Source organism: Haemaphysalis longicornis, unplaced genomic scaffold (genome assembly GCF_048455015.1).
Source record: "Haemaphysalis longicornis isolate Haplotype H1 unplaced genomic scaffold, Haemaphysalis longicornis Haplotype H1 scaffold_19, whole genome shotgun sequence".
Lineage (NCBI taxonomy): Eukaryota > Metazoa > Arthropoda > Arachnida > Ixodida > Ixodidae > Haemaphysalis > Haemaphysalis longicornis.
In genome coordinates, this window is record NW_027526288.1 from 6,069,258 (window position 1) to 6,081,957 (window position 12,700).

Sequence of the window (12,700 nt, forward strand, 5' to 3'; positions counted from 1 at the left end):
GGTTTGCTTGGACACTTGTGTGAGCAAACAGTTTCTTTGCTGTGACGGTATGGCCCCGGTGAGCTGTACCGCGTTCTGCCAGTTCCTCTAAGGTGTCCTTTCTCGGTCTGAAGATCAGGGCGCAGGGCTTGTCCGGCTTACGTCAAGTGTAGTATGAAGCCTATGTTGAACATGACAGCCCGTTATGTCAATTATGTTGTAGAAACGCACATACAAACACAACTTCTCGTTTAATGTTCGCAGCTTGTTGAAACTTTCCTTTCATTATCGCCGCTGCACCGATGACATCATCCGTGTCGTCCTATAACCAACGCGGTGCACCGATGATATCTTCCTCATCGTCGTATCATCATCGCAGCTGCACAAATAACATCATAACTGTCATTTCCAATAACCACATGGTCGGCTCGCTGAAGATGCTTTATCATTCCTTTCACAGTCGCCGTTAAAGTTTCCGTTCAACACGATCGCTTTTCTCGGCCCGAAGGCCTTTGTCCTTCGTACTTAGATTCCCAGAACTTGGTGCGGTGAAACCCAGTAACTGACGTCGGAGACGGCGAACAGCAGGACCGCTGCGTAAATTCGACGACTCATGATCTGGCAGACCAGACTCCTCAGACTCACGATGACCTGTATTGAAAGGAAGTTACCATAGGTGCAGAACACTGCGGGAGAAGCTTTACATCATCATATAGAACTTCGAAAAACACCTCCGAAATAGAAATCTTATCACAGAGATGAGAACACCTGTTTCTCTCGCACCAGTCGAATTTTTATTCCGCCGTATTCGTAATGTAGACGAGGAAATTTAGACGGAAGTCTCTGACACAGTGGAAATATAGGAAAACACAACATTAAACGACCAGGTCGTCCAAGTTATGGCGGAGTTTTGTTTAAGGTCCCAAGTCCATTTCAGTGGTACGTCTTCCACTTTGCATCATAAGGCAAGTAAAAAGCCTTACGGGACCGTACAAACGCGAACAAAACTACCAACGCTGGAGTTAATAAATTTGATTCAAATCGGCGAAACTGCCTCCGATTCCGGCACCAGTGTGATACTGCGATTCACTCAAACCTGGAACTTGTACCAACGTAGTAATTAATTGTTTAGTCAACCTTTTAACTGGAAAAGGCTCTTCCGCAACCCGGAATACCTCCGACACACCAGTGCTACAGAAACGGGATAGCGCTTTTCAAACAGCGGTTCGGAGATCAGGCGCCACTTCCAGATTACATGCAATCCCTCATCAAGTTCAAGCCGATTGTTCATCCCGTGATGTAAAAAGGTTGAGAAGCCTCTGTGACCGGGGTCTTGTTTATTGCTCAAGCCTAAAATTTCTTGGGACGAGTCCTACCATTAACGGCTCTATGCTTCGAGCGATTGGTGTTAAGATTTCATCAGGAATCAGGTACCCTTTGTAACCTTCACGAAATAATACTGCGCAATGAAATAGCGTCCGCGACAGGAACTTTGAGCAGCTCACCAATTTCTTATAACAAGAACTTGACTGCTTGGAAGTAATACTTGTAACGGGATACGTATTCACATCAGCAGCATGCACGACGCCATTTTTCGCCGTAGCGTCCCTTCGCAGTGTTGCATCTGGGACGAGGAAGTGCATCTTTGTTCATCCACGCACGACGCAGCTTGTTGCGCCTCGACTTGATAACTTTAGAGACGAAGCAGGCGCGTATTCCTCGAGAGGGGCACTCCTTTCCTACTTTGACGCAGGGAATCTTGCCAGGAAATGCAGGAGAAAAATCCCCTGCCAGCACTGTTTGCGGCAACATGCTTCTTAGATGTTATTTGAAGACCAAGGACAGATGCTAGCGAGGGCGTCGAACCACAACACCAATCCATCTGATGTCCAGACACTAGAGAACCGTGTGATCCTCTAACCGTTGACCTCCACCGTGTCACAATCCACTGGAGCGTTAAACGGTAGAATTCTCGAAGGAGGCTGCCGGAGCAGCTTCATCACGACCGACGTTTTCGAGAAGCTGGGTTGCGAGTTAGACAGAAAAGAAATCGTAGCCGAAGTATTCAGACGAAAAAAATAAATCTTTAATACAGTGAGCATGTATTCGACCAAATCTATTATCAACGAGGTCGAGGTCAAATCAATGTCCAACCAATGGATTCCGTTTTCACAGAAAACTTGGATTGGAGCTCTGCGAGGCTATATCATCGAAAATACAAGGCTCGGTCGTCAGTAGGCCGACCACAGCAACGTCATGGTCCTAATTGGGTCAAACCTTTATTAGGGCGTCGTAAGTGGCAATGTACAAGTTTAAAACCTACAATAAAAAGCAGTCCAAGCTCGGTTTGAATGAAAAGTGCAAGGAAAGGGAATGAACCTTCAGGTAGGGATTAGCAACGTGGGTATTCGGGCGAGTTGGTGATGCCTGTTGAACCACAGTGCAAACGACAGGATGGCAGGACGACAGGAAGGGGACAAACGGGGAAGTTGTAAGTCAGTGCTTCGTGTGTCCTCTTACTGCCGTCCTGTCATCCTGTCGTTTACGCTGTGGTTCAAACTCAAGCAGAGTGCACTGCTCAAATGTCCTAGCAATCCATGCGTACACCCAGCGGTGAGAAGGGATACCAAGTCTTCAACAAGTTTCGAAGACGAAAAATGTTGTAACCAAGGATCGAGCTCCCGTTCATCAAGAGGATTGCGTGATGCCTGAACTTCTTTAAACCATCTCGAACCAGGATGACCCACACGCGGTTATCATTCCTTGAAGAAAGCACGCAGACCTTCCCGACAACCTGCCGCTTGCCGAAAAAAGGCTTGACAATCTCCATTACCCTCCAAGCGGACTGGCGCCTAGCAAACTGACAAAACTGTAGCGAAGGCAAAAAAATTGTACAGGACATTTGGTGGATGAGGGAAAGAGAATCCTCTCACTAAGTTCGTTTTTAAAGTATGACCCACAAAAAATATCAAAAAATGTACAAACAAGGTCGGTAGGGTGCGTCAACGATGATACAAAACCACGTGAGTTTTGCACCCTGGCTGGCATTGAGCTGCCACATATAGACCACGACAACGTTCGCTTCGCCACGTTACAATTTCCGAATAAACTGCAGGCACAAGCGAACCAGTGCAGCGCCCGTGCCTATTACTATTCTTAGTGACCGGGCAAGATGTAGAATCTCTCCTAATATAGTCACGGCTGCACCAATATCCTCATCATCATCCCTTACGTTTATCACGTGGGCGGCTCACTGAAACTGCTTTGTGCTTCTTTTCATAGTTGCTATTAAAGTTCGCAAACTGCACAATCTTTTTCTCTGCGAGATGACCTTTGTCCCTCGAACTTAAATGTCCACACGCTCAACGCTAAAAAATGATCCTGTACCATTACGTCCCTTTCATGCTTTATGCTCCGCTAAAATATAAGCAGATCTTGCAGTCATATCATCAATTTTTGCACCACCTCTGAAGTTCACTGCGCGAGCAGTACACCAAACCTACTGTTGGAACAACCGAAAATATACCCAGAACCATAAAACAAACGGCCGCGGAGACCGGCAGAAAATTACGATATTACGACTTAGTTCCCGAGTTCTCAACAATCAGTGAGGACTATGAAATGTTGACCTTAAAATCTAATACAGAAATTATATGTGCATTATATCGCCCACCAAATCGGAATATACCATGTTTCCTGCAGTTTGTTGAGAAGTTCTTGGATTATGTTAGTAAAAACGATTTTTTTCTAATATGTGGAGGTGATATGAACGTAAATATATTAGATGACACTGTCATGAGTGGTAGTTTACTGATGACGTTACAATCCGCTGGTTTCGGAAATTTGATTAATACCCCAACACGCGTCACCCAGGCCACTTCAAGTTGTCTGGATCTCTTAATAACCAATGCCGATACGCTTCTGTCCGATCGCGGGACGATTACATCAGATATAAGTGACCATTGTCCAATATTTATGTTCTATCATAGGAAAAATCGAACCAGAAACTTCCAACGTAAACCATTCCTTACACAACATATAACGGCCAAAACCCTTGAATCTTTTAAATTAGACGTTGTCGCTTATAACTGGTCTCGCCTCTTCGAAATAACAGATCCGAATCTTGCCTATTCAAGTTTTCTTGCCGCATTCCTTAAAATGTATGCAGCCCACTTTCCTTTTAAGCCTATTTCCCGTAATAAAAAAACAAGGAAACCATGGATTACGGTAGAACATATAAAAAAATTAATGAAAAAAATAAACTTTACCATCTCTTTCTAAAACACAATCTGTAGATACCCTGACAGCTTTCAAAAAAGCACGAAAGAAACTGAATAATCAGCTAAAGCAAGCTAAGGCAGCCTATCACCAGCAGTTGTTTGATGACATTTGTTCAAAACAACCAGACGTTGCTTGGAAACTAATAAATGACTCTCTAGGCCGCGGCAAAATAAACACACCAATCGAAAGCATAGCCCAGAATTGCCATAAACTATCTGGGAAAATTCTTGCGGATTACTTCAATAGGTACTTTACAAACATTGACGTACTAGCTGGTGAAACTACTGCTCTACAAATACCTATTAGTGGTCCTACTGGAAGCGTTTTTTTGGGTTGTTTGCACACCCCCACACGTAATACCCACATACCAGTTCAAAGCACTGACCTTTGGTGATTATAGCTAATTGAAGGGGCTTACATCGAAATCACGACGGCGTATTTGGCTGTGACATCCACAACGAACCCACAATTTCCATATACGTCGTCACAAAAAATGGTTACTAACATTGACATTCGCCATCAGAGGCTCATGGCTGATTTACGAATTTTTATTACCAGCGACGCCACAATACCCGCATGCGCATTTTCTTTCAGAACGCAAGAAGACGTGATGTCCCAGAATTTTTACACTACGCTAAACAAGACTATTGTGCCGTAGTGTTTTGGGGTAAAATGGTTTAAATGAAGAAACAACGCTTTGCCACTTTACCATAAACATAATTGCTCATCATTGGAGATAACATCTGTTCAATAAAATAAACCGTTCGATTTTATTTACCAATTAAAAAATAATGATTTCACGATACTGCGAATATCTTGTGATCGTTTGTGTGCAACCAAAACTACTAGAATTCAGATAAGCCTAGTGTCTGTAGTTTATAATAAACTTGTATGTGTCTGTTGTAGCAATTGTTGTGCCATGTTAAATTCTGCCACTTTAAAGAGCTCTTAATGAAAACTTATTTGCTACGCTATTCCGCAGCACGCTAAACTTTAACTGTGCATCGCCAGACATCTCTTAACTCGATGTTTTATTGTTTGATTGAACAATGTTTCATTTTTAATACAACGCTGGCACTCTGCCACTCCCTCGTAGAAAAGAGTGCTGCAGTTGGTCCTACAGTAAAGGTACTCCTGGTACGAACTGTGAAGTAAGCGTACAAAGTCGGAGTAAAAACGATACCCGCGACCAATTCCCTTCCCACTTTTCTGACATCTGTCAGAAAAGTTGGAAGGGAATTGTGGCTATTCTGGAATAGCCATAATACACATTAAACATATCTACTTTTTTTCGCGTGCAGATGTTTCTGCTTTTTATTTTTGCTGTTAAATATCGCCATCGTCATAAAAGGAGTCAGTGACCAGCATTCTGAATAAAACATAGTGACCTTTCACATGATTCTAAAAAATTCCGAGCAATCTTTTGAACGTAAAGCAAGCGCACTTTACAGCTTGATATAAATAGCCAGTTTAGAAGCTTTCCTAGAACGACCTGGGAGATATAACTCCACTCCAACCACCTTCCCACCACTGCTTTAGGCGAGTGTTCCTCCTGAAAGGAAATCAGTAAACGCTCTCATTTTGGAAACATGAATGCGTTTTATTTCATCGCACTGGGTGAGGTACATTTACTCCCATCTATTGCTGCCCTTGTTTAGAAATTCTTGCTGATGGAAGTTTGTAGTGACACAATCTAATTTAACGGGTTTTACATTTTACGCAAAAAACAATACATAAAAGACATCAGCAGGGAAAATTGTAGTCCAGTTTCATTGTACGTTTTTGCTTATTACAGCAGTGCCCGCGTGTTTGAAGCTTATATTAGCAATATACTCTGTGTTATCTTTATGTAATAAGGGCGCTTCTATTCTGATCAAAGTTCCCTTACAGCGACGCTGGGATTTCTTCCCTGTGAAATTTTCTAGATACCACACCTCCATGCCTTCCACTCATTGAATGAATAAGCACATCCATCTTGTACGTGCGCGACACCACGACACCAACGGTTGTTTTCAGTTCAACAATACTTTCCATTCGCACTAACTTCCGGTCCTCGCGAATGTTTTTATAATGCGTTATTTTACGAACAAGTATTTTACGCGTTTATTAAACATTCCCAAAAAACTTTCCTGAATAATTTTGTGCATATATTATCAAAATTGTAATATGAAACTCTATTACTCGTAAATCCCTCGACTACAAAGTAATTCATTATCATTTTGTTAGTCGTTTATTTGTATGTAATTGCGACTTTGAAGTCTGAGCGACAGGTATCCATTTCATTACCTCTTATTGTGCATATCCCCCCCCATTCGAACCGTGTGTCCGCAGTTGCACAGCTGGTTGAACAGATTGAAAAAAATGCACAAATGCGCGTTCATATGCACTCTAATACTAGGTCCTTACTGCGCGACTTGCATGAGGGCTTGAAAATAAATTATTACAAGAAGCAACAATACCTTGCGAGGCCTCCGTAGATACCTGACATATGCCACGCTTTTCTCCAATTCTTCTGTAACTACGCGGAACAGAATTGCATCACTTGAACCTTTTACACGTTCTCAAACTCCCAATATTTCACTTTCTTTCTCTATCAAAGCCTTTGCCGATGCGTTGAATCAGGTAAAATCTAAGCTACAGATTGATGTCGCATTTCGGTAAAAAGATGTATTATCCATTCACTTTATCACAATTGATTTTCTTTTATTTCGAGGTGTGGGATTTGGCTCGTACAGAGTATACCACTTGTCCATTTGAAAAAAATTACAGGTGTAGCTAATGTCACAACAAAATGCACAAAAGATTAACATGAGTTTTAAGATAATTTCCTGTGTGTGCAGTCGATGTGACATCTGGGCTCTATGCTAGTTTCTATGGAGAGTACAAGATTGAATGTACTCCTTTTTCTCTCTACTGGCATTACATTTTAAAGGAATTTGAAATAGGAAGCTTGTTATACCACATCTGCAGATCCGTTCCCAACACTTTTCGAGGAGTACTTACAAGTGCGGTATGAAGGTTTCAAATTTTTCTGACTCTAAAGACAAATCGGTTGCTGACACCAAGATCTGGAGTAATAACAACTTAGAAAAATAATCTTCACTTATTCTGCGCACACACAACATTGCTTTTTATTACCGACCTGCTTACGAACTTGATTTAAGTATGGATGGCACGTAGCTTGACTGATGCAGTCAGTCCTAACTTGCGGCTAAGGTCGTGAGCCGTGTCTGCTATGGTCTAGGGACAATGGGCGTGCTGTCCCACCTAGCGTAATTGGTTACGTCCTAAAGTTCACTCCTAAAGAAATGGTCAACTGATATCAATAGAAAGTAAAAGAGAACAGGCCGTTATTGTTGCCTTAAAAACACCTTTGGGACCCCAATAGAGTACATTGTAAAACAATTCCCCGCATTTCCCCGAGGGGAAGAATGTGAAAGTGCGAATGCACGAGTTGAATTTTCGCGGTTCGGTAATGTTCGCGAAAGAGAGATCACACACACACACACAACTACAAAGAAAGAAAGATGCATTTATTCACAGACACCTATTTGTGTTGTCGTTGTACTTGATTGCTAGAGCGGATCTCAGCTTTGAAATTACGTGTCAGTACTCCTTTAAGCGGGTGCATTAGCCCTTCTCACGCCCGATTCCTGGCCAATCCCCCACGTGGGTATGTGCCATGTCAGCGGCCAGGCAGCGCGCGCCCATCTCCCCCCGTTGCCAAGGAAGACGAGGAGATTCCTGGCCAATCCTCCACGTGGGTATGCTATGCGGACATCGCCGGTGGACGCAGGTTCAGGGTCGCTTAAGAAGTGCATCGCACTTAAAATCTAAAGAATCATGTGCCGTGAAAAGACCGACCTTGTCGCAATCGTTACAATCATTATTACAAAGCATTACAATCTGAATACTACCGAAATTCTACATTTGGATGCCAAACGAGTCAGTCCCGATGCAGTACTCGGTTATGCAATAAATACGTGCATAGGAATAATTTAAGCCTCGATTTTAATCGACCTGATTTAGGGGAAATCCCCAAGGTGGCGTAAGTTTCCGCGAAGGAAAGTTTGACATTCACCTGAATGCTGCCATACGGCTGCAAAAGAAAGCTATACAGCTTCCTTATAAACTTTTCAGTTGAAGAAAAATTCGTCCTCGTCCAGGATTCGAACCCGGGACCGCCACTTAACCGGAGCAGTCGCTCTACCAACTGAGCTAACCACGAGGCCAGTCGTTTAAGCGGGAGAGCCAATTCATCAACAACTCGAAGTAAAGGACAGGTGTTAATCGACCACATTTAGGGGAAATCCCCAAAGATTGAGTAAGTTTCTGCGAAGCAAAGTTTGACATCTGCCTGAATTCAGCCATATTGCTGCTAAGGAAAGCTCTACAGCTTCCTCAGAAACTTTGCAGTTGAAGAAAAATTCGTCCTGGTCGAGGATTCGAAGCTTGGACCACCTCTAAACCGGAGCAGTCGCTCTATCAACTGAGCTAACCAGGAGGCTAGTCGTTTGTAACGCGAGAGCGAATTGATCAACAACTCGAAGTGAAGAACAGGTGTTAATCGACCAGATTTAGGGGAAATCCCCAAGGTGGAGGCAGTTTCTGCGAAGGAAATTTTAACATCCACCTGAATGCAGCCATATGGCTGCAAAGGAGCTATATAGCTTCCTCAGAAACTTAGCAGTTGAAGAAAAATTCGTCTTGGTCCAGGATTCGAACCCGGGACCACCGCCTAACCGGAGCAGTCGCTATACCAACTGATCCAACCAGGAGGCTAGTCGTTTGTAGCGCGAGAGCGAATTGATCAACAACTCGAAGTAAAGGACAGGTGTTATTCGACCAGATATAGGGGAAATCCCCAATGTGGAGTCAGTTTCTGCGAAGGAAATTTTGACATCCACCTGAATGCAGCCATATGACTGCAAAGGAAAGCTCTACAGCTTCCTCAGAAACTTCGCAGTTGAAGACAAATTCGTCCTGCTCCAGGATTCTAACCCGGGACCACCGCTTTCCTTCGCTTAAGCCTAGGTTGTGTGTTATTCTTCAGGTGCACAGGAATATTTTACACATCGGTCTCTATAACTGTTCGTGTAAGAGTAAGTATATATCTACTCGATAAGCTGGCTGGGTGACGTAATTTACTTGGTGGTGCACTCCGAATTGAGAGATGGCCAGTTTTCGCAAGAACAGACATTGTGAGACGCAACCCTACAAACAGATTTATACAAATTTTATATATTGGTGCTTGTGAGCTTTAACATTTAACAGTTGGTTAATATTTTATTTGTAATTAGCAGCAGAACCCCAAAGAAGAGTGACCTTGTACCTAATTGTTCCGCCATACTCAGTTAAAAAATCGTTCGCCTCGGGAAAAAGTAGTGTTTCAAATGCTTTATTACACTTATCAGTAAATTAGTCGCTGTATAGAAATTACACCCACTGCAGACGCCTTGGTCTCTCGAGTTTTAAATTACCTTCGATGGAGTGAGAATCACGAATTTGTTCAGAATGAAGGTATTTTATACTCAATTATATGACCAGATTGAAGCGGTCCATTTACCCAGAATGAGGGATTGGTCAATCCTGCAAGTGGAGCATTTATGGCGAGAAATTACACAAATACCCCTTTCCCAACATCACGAAGAATGTACTTCTCAAGACAATATTACACGAACGTAGAGCAGTTTAGTCTTCAAACTTACACCCTATTTTCTTTGTTTCAATTTCTTGTTTATTACCCACAATTACATTTAGAGAGAGAGAGAGAGAAATGAGCTGTATTGATTCGTCCTGCGAGACAGGTGCGGGTCAGGCCACGCAGGGCTTCGCCGCACCTCGTAGCGCAGGTAATTACATTTAGTGGAATATTTCCTCAATTGCACACTGGTCATAACAAACTATCAGAGCTACTCTGATGTCAGCGAAGGCGTGTGGTTTTTAATAAGGATATTTGTTCCCTCTCTCGCTTTATGTTGCTTGTTCTCTCTCTCTTTATCTCTCGCAACTTGTTTGTAATCTTTAAATTTTTGTCACCTAAACGTGCTGATTAGCTCCCACCAAATAAGTTCACATGCTTGCCCCCACCTGAAATAAAACCCGTGCAACTCTACCCGTGCAGTGTTGCTGCGCCAGAGGGCACTGAACCCTGAACAAACGGCATTTTTGCCTCCAAATAAGGGTCGCCAGTTATTTTAAAGCGTTTTTACAAAACCCAAGGTCCTATCAGAGCTTGAATTGGGGCTAGTTCGTTTCTTACTCGGAAAATTGCTGTCGCTAGGCGGGACAAGGACGACGAATTACACACAACTGGAGCGCACACTACCAACTGATTTATTAATCACAACAAACACAACTTATAAAGGAAAAAATTCAGATGACCTGAAAGGTGGAGTCAATCAATCTCGCTGAAAATGAATACAATATTTGTCATGCGCATGCGCTTGCCTACGAACTATCAAGTAGCGCCATCTCAGTTGTCGACAGTGCAATCGATGGCGAACTGATACAGTCTTTTTCTTTTCGGATGGCGTATGCTTCCCATATCTCGCGGGTGATCGTTTCTGAAGATTCAAAGAGGATCGTAGTGCTTTCGAATTTCGCAGAGCACCCATGTCTGGCGAAGTGGGCAGCCAAGTGCCCTGGGGCTGAGACTTGCTTGCAACGAACGACTCAGAGAACACAAAAATATGTGCAAGCAAGTCTCCGCCCCAGGACACTTGGCTGCCCACTGCGCCAGACATGGGTGCTCTGCGAAATTCGAAAGCACCACGATCCTCTTTGAATCTTCAAAACGATCACCCGCGAGATATAGAAAGCATACGCAATCCGAAAAGAAAAATACTGTATCAGTTCGCCATCGATTGCACTGTCGACAACTGAGATGGCACTACTTGACAGTTCGTAGGCAAACGCATGCGCATGACAAATATTGTATTCATTTTCAGCGAGATTGATTACCTCCACCTTTCACGTCATCTGAATTTTTCCTTTATAAGTTGCGTTTGTTGTGATTAATAAATCAGTTGGTAGTGTGCGCTCCAGTTGTGTGTAATTCGTCGTCCTTGTCCCGCCTAGCGCCAACTATGTTCCGAGCAAGGTCATATCATCCCCATCAGTCAATTTGTCGTCAATAAAACTAAACTATACCCACTGAGATGTTAGAAGGATACCTTTCGCTCACTGTATCGTCGCGAAGTGTGTTGCAGTAATTTATGAGAAGTTGCACTCGTAAATTTCGAATAAATGTAACATTTTCTACTGGCAGGGACATTGCCGTGCTGTGCCGAAAAGCTCACAACTGTTGCAAAGCAATACCCCTTTAAGTATTATCCTGCCTACAAAGACCAGGACACGGAAAAGGTATTCACCACTGAAAGAAAAGCGCCCAGTCCATAAGTTTGGCTGCTTTAGCCAGAATAGTGCAGAAGGCCACTGTACCCCGGCGGGAGCTGTGCGGCTTCATGGTGGCGAGTGAAAGGCCCCATTGGTTCGTTTTCTCGTTTGAAAACTTAGACTACGCTGGTAGCGCCGCTCCTTCCAGTTGCTCCCGTTCGCCATATTTGCATTCGAAAGCTTAACAAAAAAAAGCGAACACTGACCACGTATAAAAAAGACTTGACGTTGCGTAACCGCATGCGGGTTCCTTGTTCACGGAGTTAGATAAGAAGTCGTCAGTTATGTAGGGAGCACGCGAGGTAAAGAGCATGCGTGGATAGCCGGAATAGTTCCTTCCATTGGGTTCTTCGTGGCTGGCGTAGATTGAAGTAAATGCGATTTGAGCAGCCGCATGAATGACACGTTCTATTCCCGAGCTAAAATAGCAGCGTTTTTTTTTTTCCTGGCAATCCTGTAAAACGTTTTGTGCCAATGTTCTGCAATGACATTAGTCGCGGGATTATTATCCGCACATCACGTTGGTGCTCCTCAACTCGTCGTGATCATGTCCTTGTTTCACCAATGTGCGGCAGATTGCAATCAGCGTATGATGTCTTGTATACCACTCCTCGGAACGAATCACTCGATAGGGTGTATTGTACACTCATACGCCGGTTCTAGAGTTTGCTGGTCGGCACAGGGGCAATTCCTACGGCTGACCAGACGACATTTCGTCGAACCCTAAAATATTGAATTCATATACAATATTGCCTTCTTTTACATACATTTTGGCTGATACTTGTTCATTTCGCTTTGTTTTGATACCAGGTTTGGTTTCTTCCCATACTATGTGGTCACCCTATTTTGCACTAAACATACTTGACATGTTCGAACCAGGCCACGGTGCGGTAGCTGACAAGCACGTTAACATACTTATGTCCGATTTGCTGGGGCACTACAGTGAAGGATGTTCTTGTGTGCAATTGTATGGACCTCATGAGGTTATACGGCCCTTTGACAATCGCTGTTTTATCACTCCGCGTTTAAAGTTTTTCTTCTG

General features: G+C 43.4%; 1 long non-coding RNA gene across 2 annotated transcripts in view; it reads left to right on the forward strand.

Annotated features, from left to right (window-relative positions):
- LOC144166750 (uncharacterized) overlaps positions 1-12,700 on the forward strand; it is a 74,341-nt gene that overhangs the window by 8,274 nt on the left and 53,367 nt on the right. The window contains exon 1 of one of the 2 annotated variants that reach the window (XR_013321755.1): positions 5,732-5,877. The exons of the other annotated variant lie outside the window; for it this stretch is intronic. This is a non-coding gene — a long non-coding RNA (uncharacterized LOC144166750). Of the gene's footprint in view, positions 1-5,731; positions 5,878-12,700 lie in introns of those variants that run through there. 2 annotated transcript variants of the gene reach the window in all.